Consider the following 11,122-nt stretch of genomic DNA (forward strand, 5'->3'; position numbering starts at 1 on the left):
GGGGTGGCTCGGGGGGCCGCGTCCGCGCTCGCGGCCTCGCCTCGCGTGGGCCACGTAGCCGCGGCGCCGCCCGGGGAGACCCGGGGCTCAGGGGCCGCCCGCGGGCCGGGGCATGGCCGCCGCGGCCGTGTCTGCGGTCTCCCCCGGGCCTGGGGGAGGGGGCGGCGGCGGCGCGCGATCGCGGCCATCCCCCGGCCGGCGCTGGCGAGGTGCTGTTATTCCCTCGGGCCGTTGGCTTGCTCGCCGCCGCCGCCGCCGCCTCCTCCTGCAGGCCGTGGACCGGGTTCGGATGTGAGTAGCCTGCTCCCGTCGACCCCTCGGGGCCCGGGAGGGTCCTGGTCGGTGTCAGAGCGAGAGCCCCACGGCCCCGTTCTCTGAACGCTGCGGATCCACCCCCAGCCTAAGAAGATTATTTTCATTCAAATTTAGGATGGCGTTTCGCTGGCACAATCCTGCAGAGCAAGACTAGGGAGGTCGCCCTGGCTTTCGGAAAGTACTAGAACGCTGGGTACCTGGAAAGGCTCTGAGGGCTTGCTAAGCAAGCGGCCACACGAATTTTTAATGTGTCTTTGAGACATAATAATAATAATAATCATCATCATCATCATCTGAGTATCTTGCTTGGGCGCCGAAGCTCGTGTGCCCAGCAGTACGGATGCTGGTTAAGTTGTTACTGAACCTCGCCTCACTAACTCACAGTATTTTTGAGAGCGGTCAGTTTTGAAATCTATTTTGGGGATTATCTGCCAGTTTACGTGTTGATCTGACGCCGGTTGTTTTCGCTGCCCGAAGACTGGCTAGAGCGGCAGGTGATGCTGGACTGGGTTAGCAGCACAGCCAGCCACCAGGTGTAGGAGGGAGACAGGTGTTTTAAGCTTTTGTTGGGCTGCCCTGCCCACTGTGCTCTACGGCTTTTCCTGGGCAGCCACCTACGGCGGCGGGCCAGACCCAACCGGAATATAAGAGAGCAAAGCTACGTGAGTGTGGGGCACTGTGGGTGGCTTCGGCCAGTTAAATGTGTTCTTGATTGTGCTTTATTGGACCCAGGGATCTTCGTGCTGATGCAGTAGACACAGCTGTAGCACGCTAGAAAGGAAACGGCTGGCTCTCCTGTGGTATTTGGCACGATTGGGACTCAACGGAGCAGCTCCGTAACTAAAGAGGCTCTAGAAACGGGAGCGTTTGAAAACCTTTGGACGCCAAGTGCAGCCAAGGAGCAGATAAGGGGGTGGCTGGGGCTTCGTTTCTTGAATTGCTGTATGCTTGTTCTCATCACTTGGCATTGTGAGTTTTGGTTTCCTGACTGGACTGTTCCCCGCACTGGGCACAGACTCCCTGCAGGCAAGGCTCCAGTCGCTGTTCGTTACCAAGCACAGAGGCTGGCTTTTAGAAGAGCTTTGGTGGGGGCTGGTTGGATGCATGCAGGAAGCAGCAAGCAGTTTGTCCTTGTAGGTCACTGGGAGCCGGTGGATCTTCCCTAGAGGAAACCATCTTTTTTTTTATATGGTATGCCGTGGATGGGTAGTCCTGTGGATACCACAGTCAGAGGCGGTCAGAGGTTAAGTAAGGCCAATGACCATCCTGTAGTGTTTAACTACTAATAAACCTCTTAAGTATGGGCCACTGTGTGGACAGCTCTTCTCTCCGTGTTGTCTGCATAATAAACGTCAGAGCTGGAACACTGAGCTGGAAATCCTCACTAGGAGGTACAGTGGGCTTCCCCCTTAGGTGCCTAGCAGCCTGTGGGCTAGGTGAGTCTCTTTTCACTTAAAGCCTTTTGTGCTGAGCCCGGTGCCTGTCGCTCTGTGTGTTTTGGGGTAGGGGCTGCTCTCTCGGTTGGGAGGCAGTGTTGTAGGAGTTTGGAACTTTGCTTTAGCTGTCTCTGATTCCTTCATTGCTAAGGAAGTCAACACTTTTCGCTTAGATGCAGGGTCTTCAGACCTATTACTTGCATTCATGGTGAAAGAGCTCACAGCTTTGTAGTCAAGGGCTATAGTTGGCTGAATTCTATATAAATTATGTCTCGTTAAACATAGGAAGAGCTTGAAGGCACAGCCTGGAATGATGATGCCTTGATAATAAAGCTGAGACAGTCTCATATAGATAGCCTAGGCCATGACCTTCTTATGCATTGTGTGCCACCACAGTTCTGGGACTTGAAGCCAGGGCTTTGTGCATAGCAGGCAAGTACTCTACCAGCTGAGCTGTATCCCAAGCCCCTTGTAATAAAGTATTTGAATAAACTTTCTTACTCACTTTGCTAGAAGTTAACCCCTTTTGGGATCTGCCTCTACTGTTGCCATAGGCGAGTGTGTGCACTTGTGTGCACAAAGAAGGGAGTGGGGTGTCCTCCTCCATTACCTTATACCATATTCTTTGGGGCAGGGTCTCTCCCTGAACCTGGAGGTCGTATATTTATTTGCTCTGGTAAACTAACAAGTCTGACTCCACTTGCCCCGAAGTGCTAGGGTAGCAGGTGTGTGCTGGAATCTGAACTCCAGTCTTCATGGTTGTCCAGTAAACATTTTTAGCTGCCGAGCCTTCTCTCCAGCCACAGCAGCATACTTTAATAACTAACTACTTTACATATTTAGGTCCTGTATGTTTCAAGATGGACATGAGGGAAAGTCACTTATTCTTGGGGACCACGTGAAGTCAGTAGGGATCCCTAACTGTTGGTGGCAACCTGTATGTGGTGGTATGACCAGAATACTGCCCTGTCCAGTCTAGTCTTGTATCCTCATCTTCACCCCCGTTGTTTATGGCAGGAAGCTTGGGTTGATGGTCTCCTGCTGTTTTCATAGCCTGGAGGGGGAGGCATGTGGAAGAAGAAAGCTTAAGGAGTTTGCCCCAGTTGTAATCCCAGCACTTTGGGATCCTGAGGCGAAGGAGCCTGCCAGTTCCAGGCTCAGCCAGCTTGGGATACAAAGTGAGACCTTATCTCAAGACAAAGACAAACAAACAACCAGGAATGAGTTAGAAGATGAACTGTAGCACATTGTAAGATACATACCATGTGATGTGTCTTGGGACACAGCACTTGTAATCTGATTCATTGACTACAGTTGAGCCTTCTTTTTTAAACAGCCTTTTCCGTTTACTTGTTTGTGTACCTGTACATGTGTACTTCTGGAGCCAGTGTTGTCCTGCCATGTGGATTCTAGGGATCAAACTGTCAAGCTTGCTGGCAAGTGCCTCCGAGCCATCTCACGGCCTCCAACACCTTTCGATATCCACTTTCGGTGGTTTTTACTGGTAGAATTGTAACCTGTGTAGCTTATTAAAACAGCTTCATCGTCGGCATCAGCTTTTTCCACCTCCATCTTACCTCTGCGCAAAGCCAAGGTAGTATTTGACTATTGATTGCTTTAGAATTCTTTTGGATTCTTTGGGCTACAATTGAGGAAGGTGATGTGGTGGGGGAAACTGCCCTGGGAACATGAGCTTTAAAAAAACCTGATTACTGGGTGTCACTTTTTCGTACTCTTTGAGCTTTGAGTCGTGTAATTTGGTGGCTGTGCTTCTTTGTAGTGACACTTTCAGTACGAACTGTCCAATGTAGGTCTTGCATGTTTGGTGGGTAGAAGAGCAGACCTGGTGGGGGAAAGCCAGTGGGTTGCTTTTCTCACAAAACCTTTTTTCGGTTTTCCCAGAAGGTCCTACTTTTGTAGTTAATTTTATTGCTGTAACTGAACACTCAAATAATTGTCACTTGATTGTCTCATTTCATGTTTTCGTTTTCTTCTTGTACCAACCCCCTAAACCTCACGCCTTGCTTAGTAATGTTTTATTGGCGCCCAGAAGTGTAGATGAAATGCTAAGTGGTGGTCTATGAATTCTAAGTTGTTTCCAATTCTTTCTGTCCTGTTCTAGAATATGCAATGGTTTGTTCTTAGTTTTCACGTCTGTTCTCTGGGTGTTCAGATTTTGATTAACTTCGGCCATAGGCGTTAAACCCTTCGCGTGTGGCGACCTGTTGCTTTGTGGTCTGTGCTTGTGGGGGTTTCCCTGGAATCAGCTGTGTATTCCTTGTGGTTGTCAGTCATTGTTAGGGTGAATAATAAAAGTCTTCTTAAACTTTGTGACAGTCTTTGCAGGCAAAGCCCCCTTGCCTCTCTTTTCTGTAGATGCGGAACTAAGGGGAGAAGCGTGAATCCAAGCCCTGGGAAGCTAGTCCTTGGGGTGCAGCCAGGTCTAGTGAGAAAGTAGGACTTGAGCACTGGTGGGAGGCTGGGCTGCCACCTGTGGCAGCTGGGAGCGAGCTGGGAGCTGTCAGGTGCACATCCTTGTGAAAGCAGGAGACCTCAAGGTAGGTGAGCAGGAGTTCTAGTGGGGAGCAGAGGCACCACGGAGGCCCGCTACTCAACTGCAGGCATAGTAGTCGACATAGACATAGTAGCATTTAGCGGGGGGAGGAAGGGTGTCTAAAGAAACAAGAGTTGTAAAATGTCAGAAACATGATTAAAGACAAGTATTTCAGTGAGAAGATTCTAGGTTTGATCTTTGTTGTGGTTCCATCAGTCTTCTGTATTAGATGACAAGGAGGAACTGCAGATGGGAAAAACCCCAGAAGTACAACGATTGCTCCAGGAAGAGAAATAGGTGTGTGGTCCCAGGTAGCTTCCTCAGTGGCTGGCCGAACTTTTGCTTTTATATTCTGAAATTAATTTCTGAAGTGTAATGGAAGGAATAGCCAACACAATAATATTTAAACTCCTGTTTTTAAATCTGTTGTACAATGGTTTCTGTATTGGAAATGATTTAGTCTGGGCTTGGACCCCTGACCTTCCTCCTTTCCCTCCCTGACTAAATTTTATTTTTACCAGATTTTAAATAAAAAGCTCATTGATTAGGATTGAAATGAACAGTTATCTGATATTTAATTCCATGATTTCTGAATTGTTATCCACTGTGTCCGTAGTTACCATGTGTTCAAAGTGTGGATTGTGTTCCTTGAATTGTACTGTGATACTTTCCCCAGTGGTTGAGTCTGTAAACTCTGGTCTTCAGGAAACAAAGTGCTTCTGTGAGAGTAGACTGTACGTCAGGAGTGTCTGGGCTTTGTGAAGCATCTGTGGAAACCTTAAAATCTCTTGCCCTTGTTTTCAATGACTAAATGGCACCGATTTGACATTATTCCCATGGCATCCAATTAAATATGAAGGGTGACTTAAAAGAGAGAAACAGTAATTTACAATATGTATTGGACAAATGCTTAATAGAAAGAATTGATTTTCAGTTGTAGGGTTTTCTAATGGCTCATGGCTTAGCTCACAGTAGCCTGCCTAACCAACGTGATCTGGAAGGTAGAACTTCAGAATCTGAGGTTTCAGTGTGGTCTGTCCACTAAGCTCAGTCCATCGAGTGGTGCAGATACCTGCTAGGCTCATCTAAGGATGTGTCTTGGCTTTATAAAAGCATGTCATTGCTACTGTCATCACTTGATTGGACAGGCATGTGCCAAGAACTTTACGCTAATTATGTCTTAAGAGTCACAACAATACTGCTAGGTAGAGATAATGGTCCTGTTTTTTTTGTTTGTTTGTTTTGTTTTTATGTGAGATTTCTGAAGCTGAGAGAATCAGGGAAGGCCAGGCAGTTCTCCATGGCGTTAGCCACCCTCCATGCCCTTGCCTTCCTGACCACACCGCCCAAGGGTTTACAGTTCATGTGCATTTATCCTTAAATCAACTTTAGGAATCTGTTTTTACTTGCATTTGATAGACTAAAGAAGCTATTTTTAATGCCAGCATTTATAAACTGGCAATAAGGTGCACCTGCTGTGGAGCCTTGGGTTTCTCTGAAGCATTATGTGTACAAGGCCAGTCGAGCACAGGGGGGGAGAAAACCAGCTGGGAAATAATGGCAGTGAAGAGGACCCACCATGCCTGCCAGGTACCTGCTCTGAAATGAGTTGACTTCATTCAGCTGAAGTTTCCTGCCTACCTATTACTAGGCTGAGACTGGGTCAGCTGAAGTGTAACTGATATTTCCCAGTTTCTACTGCTTATGTTTTCATAACTAAATGTTGTTCAGAACTAAGCATGTGCAGCCATTTTGCTTTACTATTACATTTTGCTTTCTTTGTAGTGAACGATGGTATGCTGGCGTTCATTTCTGAACACCAGTCCTGAGTCTAGTCTCCCATTATCTGACTGACTGTGGAGTCTCTCTTGTCCTGAATATCAGTCATCTCTCTTTTGTTGGGTTCCTTGTCCTATTATTTTGCTCATTTTCCTTCTACCATTTAGAATTATATTAACTAGTTATAACACAGTAAGCCTTTCTGTGTTTCTCTTTTCTCCTCCTGACTCTTTCTCCTTCTACTTCGTCTCTTTTAAAAGTGTCTGCTAACCTTATCTTCTCTTCTTGTAGTGCCTTGATTTATGAGTTGGTGTGGGTATCCTCAGACTAGACAGGGCTAGGGACAAATTGGAACACTTGGGGAACGCCTGCCTCACTCTTGGCCGTGTTTTGTTCCTCGCACCGAGTAGGAAGCAGATTGTTACCAGAGTCTGCAGGCCAGAGGGCATGAAAACACCAGGGAATCCATGCCTGCCATGCACCTGAGCTGTCTCCCTACGTGGAGAGTCGTCTGTGCCTCTGTCCTCAGGAAGTTGGGGAGGTGGCTGGCGGGCACTGGGTTCTGCTCCTCTGACTTGGAATTGGTTCTTTACACATTAAGGCAGGGTTTCTTGTGTTTTTGCTACTGTGCTGTGTATGAAGGCTCCCCTCCATCCGATTCTTTTGTCTCTACCTTCATCTCCCAGAGCTAGTATTACCCCTAACATTCTGCTTTAACCCCAGTTTGTTCTTTAGAAATTACTCTCCCAGCCTACATCTAAAGGGTGGGAAATTCCCATTCCATTTTTGAGAGTACAGTGTTTATGTATTTGGAATTTTACATGAGAAATAAGTTATCTCAGCCCAGTTGATTAGTTCAGGTTATTTGCTTACATTGGAATAGACTCCTACATAGCTAGTCCCTCATAGTATAGGTTATGATCTAATACTGTGTGTGTAGTCTGTAAGGGCTGTGTAGCAGTGTGGGCTTGCATAGCTTGAGCAACAGAAATTCATTGTTTCATAATTTTGACCGAAGCCAGGATCCAGGTTTGGTTTGTTTTGTATTCCCCTTTTGTGTGTATGTGTATCCATTCCAAATTTCCTGTTTATGAGGATCCCTTTTATATTGGATCAGGGCCCACTTTTGGTGGGGGCATTTTGTCTCTATGTAGCTTTTGCTGTCCTGAAGCCCACAGACCTGCCTGCCTCTGCCTAAGTGCTGGGGCTACAGGCCGTGTGCCACCACAGCTGGCAGCATCCCTTTATCGTGATTTATGAAGTTTCCTACTGAGGTAAGGTCTTAGTGTGAAGAACTAGAACCCAGGGCTTAGATGTCTTGCTTTGGAGGACACTCCAGCCCTAACAGCGCCGGGGGGGGGGGGGGGATATGGTTACGTGGGCTTGGGGTGTGTTTAGACAGTAATATTTTAAAAGGTGCTTTTGGGCACTGTCTGCAGTCTTCACGGATCAGGAAAAAGCCCTTAGGAAACAATTCTCAGAGATAATAATCCTGGAGATGTTTGTTCAGTCTTGTGTAACTGCTAACACTTCTGATTCTCCGATGTTTGGTAGTTGAGCATGCTTCATTCTTCCTTTCTAAAGTAATCCAAATGTTGAGAAAAATGAAGAACAGGGCAGTGGGGCCTGGAGCAACAGAATGAATCTTGTCTTTTACAGGATAGTCGTGTGACCACAGCCCGTCCTGGTGCTTCCTAGGGTCTTTATACTGCGTTTTCAGATGGCAGCCTTCCTGGGGGTCTGCTTCAAAAATACCCTAAGTGCTCTTATTCTGGTCTTTCCAGGACCTGTTCCAAAGTATATGTCCTCCCACCCCCTCCCTCTTTCCTTCCTTTTTCCACTTCCCTCCCTCCTCATTTCTCTTTTTCTAGCTATCCGAGAATAAGATCTGATTGGCTGCCCTTCTGTTACTGTACCCGCAGTTACTGCAGGTGGCTTGTCAGCCAGGGGCACTGCTCGAGAGGAGCGCATGCACGAGGAGCATTGCATGCACGAGGAGCATTCGTGGAACTAGGCAAGGCGTGAAGAGCCTTAAATGCCTACATCCCTGGTGCTTCACTGACTGGCATTGCTCTTGGAGTACTGCTCACTTGTTGAAATCGCTCACTGTGTTAACCTACCTTTGACAACTCTTGCAGCTCCATCTGGACCGGGGGATAGCAGACTTTTTCTCTGAGAGCTGAAGGCAGAAGAAATGAATACGAATCAAGGGCTGGCTTCTTGCTGTCGGCTAAGCACACTGGTGACGCGATTCTTTTTGTGCCTTAAAAAACTTACTGTGCTTCTAAGTCATGGGAGATGATCTCCTACCTGTAGGAGTCCCTAAGTGATGATTGATGTAGTGTGTGAAGCCACCTTTTAGCTAGGGCTGCATATCTTAACACAGCACACTGTGGGGTGATTGGCACAGAGGCTAGGCATTATGATGCTGTTTGATAGGGGGACTGCTGCAGCTTGGACCTCACTAGTCTTCCTTTGCATTTGTGTTTGGTTTAGAGGAAATACAAGCCTCCAAAAGTGAAGTGTACCCGAGTATGAAGTGTTGCTCCTCACACCTGCTATGCAAACGTTTGCTCTTAATTAGCTTTGGAGTTTATAGCAGGCACAGAGATTTTGGTGGCTCAGGGAAGGTCTTTGGAGAATCAATACTTGGTGGGGAGCATTGTTCTGGTAGGGATATATATGTAAATATTTACATGGGTTGGGTATGCTGCCCTAGGGTGTGAAAAAATACCAGTTTTTTCTGTGCCTTCTCTGCCTGTTGAAAATGAGGTATTGGTAAGCCATTGCAGATGACATGTAACACTGTTAACACATGTAAACTCTCCGGTATACCACATGGCTTTGGGCTTTTAGTGTTTCTCTCTAGTATATGTGTAGTGTAAGGAAACTGTTGGTACAAATGAAGATGTAGCTGTGAAGGAAGATGATTAATCAAGAACACAACCAAAGGTACAAAGACTGTTCTGGTTTTCTCGTGTGTGTGTGTGGGGGGGGGGCAGAGGCATGCTAGTCAAGCACTGTACGGAGTGAATCACCCAGCCCCGCCCCTTGCCCATGTTACCAGCAATATTTACATTTCAATTTTGCTGTTTTACTGGAAAACCCCTCTCACTACATTGTTCTTTTGATGTTAGTGGCAGAGTAGTTTTACCCTTCAAGGTGTAGATTAAGGTTTTAGACGTAGCTGAAAAGTTACTCACTGCAGTATCTGATGAATCATGCATATAAGAGAAATGAATTAATTTTTTGGCTTATAAGTTTTGTGACTATATAAAAAATGATGGTGGTTTTTATCCCATGTAGCACCTAAATTAAACAGAAAGAACAAGAGTGTTCTTTGCTCTTCTCAGAGCCCCACTGGGCTCCCAGTGCTCACGTCAGAGGCCTCACAAGCACCAGCACCTCAACTCTAGAGCAGTCACTGGCTCTGCCCTCCAGAAGCCCCTGTACTCGTGCATACACTCCATATACGTGCAATTTTAAAATAATGAAAATGAAGAATTTCTTCAGTAAGAAAAAACTGATAATGTGCTAATTGATGATATATTGATTTATCACAGCCTTAAGAAGTGACTCACATATAACAATCATGTTAGATAGGTCTTACTGAGATATGAGTTAAAGAGTATTGTATGACAAGTTGAAAGAAAGGAATAGCCTGGGGCGGGTGAGTGCAGGCCCAGGAGAGCCAAGGCCGTTAGTTTCACCTTTCTAGCCGTTTCATACAGCTGTGGGCTCTTCTGACCCACTTCAGCCTCCTCCTGCCTGCCTGTGGCTGGAATATGAATTAGACCCACCCTGGTGTGCAGTGAACTGGAAAGTGGGATACAGTTGGTTGAGCTCTTTAGAACGGCTCAAACAAACTCACAGAGCTGGTGAAGGCAGTGAGGCTGGGTTTAGTCGTTTGTGTGCTTTCCCGTGCCCCTCTCTGAGGAGGGAGCTCTCCATGGCAGGGGTCCTGCCCAGCGGTTACTGGTTAAGCGCTGTCTGTGCTTGGGTTAGTTTTGTCCTTCTGGTAGTTTCTGGGTACCACCTCATGGAAGACTGACCACAGTCCTACCTGACAGGTATTCCTGCCCCATGACTCTACAGAGGCGCTCTAGTGAAGCTCGGGTCAAGCTGAAACTGAGAAAGTTTATGTGCTGAGGGTCCAAGACAAGTGGGAGAGCTGTGGTGGTGTAAAACCCGGCCGCTGGCATATCTAAGAGCCTAGTCAGAATAGTCATAAAAAGTGTAAATATCATTCGCCCAAATTGGTGGTTCTAGTGTTGGACATGATGGCACACATCTGTAAACCCAGCACTGGGAAGTCTGGCAGGAACAACATGAGTTTGAGGCCAGCCTAGGCTACCTAGTGAATTCTGCCAGGGCTGAACCATGCAAGTCTGTCCCAAAGCTGATCAGCCAACAAAACAAACAGAACTAAATACATGAAGAAAAAGAGTGCTGGTGATTCTCACCTAGGGGCAGTTCTGCTGCTAGAGGACTTGCAAAGGTGACCAGGATTTGGGTGGTTTGGTTTGTTGGTTTTGTTTGTTTCTGATTGTCACAGTTTAGGAGAGGGTGCTGCTGACATCTAGTGGTCGGAGGCCAGGGATGCTTATGTCATTGCATTCCCAAAGAATTATCTGACCCCAAAGGTACTATGTTAAGGCTGGAAAACCCAGAGTTAAACTACTAAAAGCTAGAAAGCCAGTCAACACTCATGGCCTGGCCTCCAACCCCACTGACCCGCCCCCCCCCACCCCACTGTTCTCCTGTTCTTCAGCTGTCTCTTTGGGGGCAGCTGAGGGCATGCAGGACCCAGCGTGAGGCAGTCTGACTGAGACTAACCACCAGTTCTCTTGGGTAAATTGATTATGTGTTTAAACGCTTTGCTGGAAGTCTGAGAAGAGAAAAGGCAAACTCTGTTTTGGATGTTGTGCTGTTGTATCGCCTTCTAGAGGCAGGGATCAGGGTTAGAGGCAATAGCATGGTACCCGGCCTGTAATGTGTGTTTTGTCTTTCCAGACAGGGTTTTGCTTTGTAGCTCTGG

The sequence above is a fragment of the Psammomys obesus genome, unplaced genomic scaffold, assembly GCF_907164565.1.
Source record: "Psammomys obesus unplaced genomic scaffold, mPsaObe1.curated_primary_1811, whole genome shotgun sequence".
In the NCBI taxonomy this organism is placed as follows: domain Eukaryota; kingdom Metazoa; phylum Chordata; class Mammalia; order Rodentia; family Muridae; genus Psammomys; species Psammomys obesus.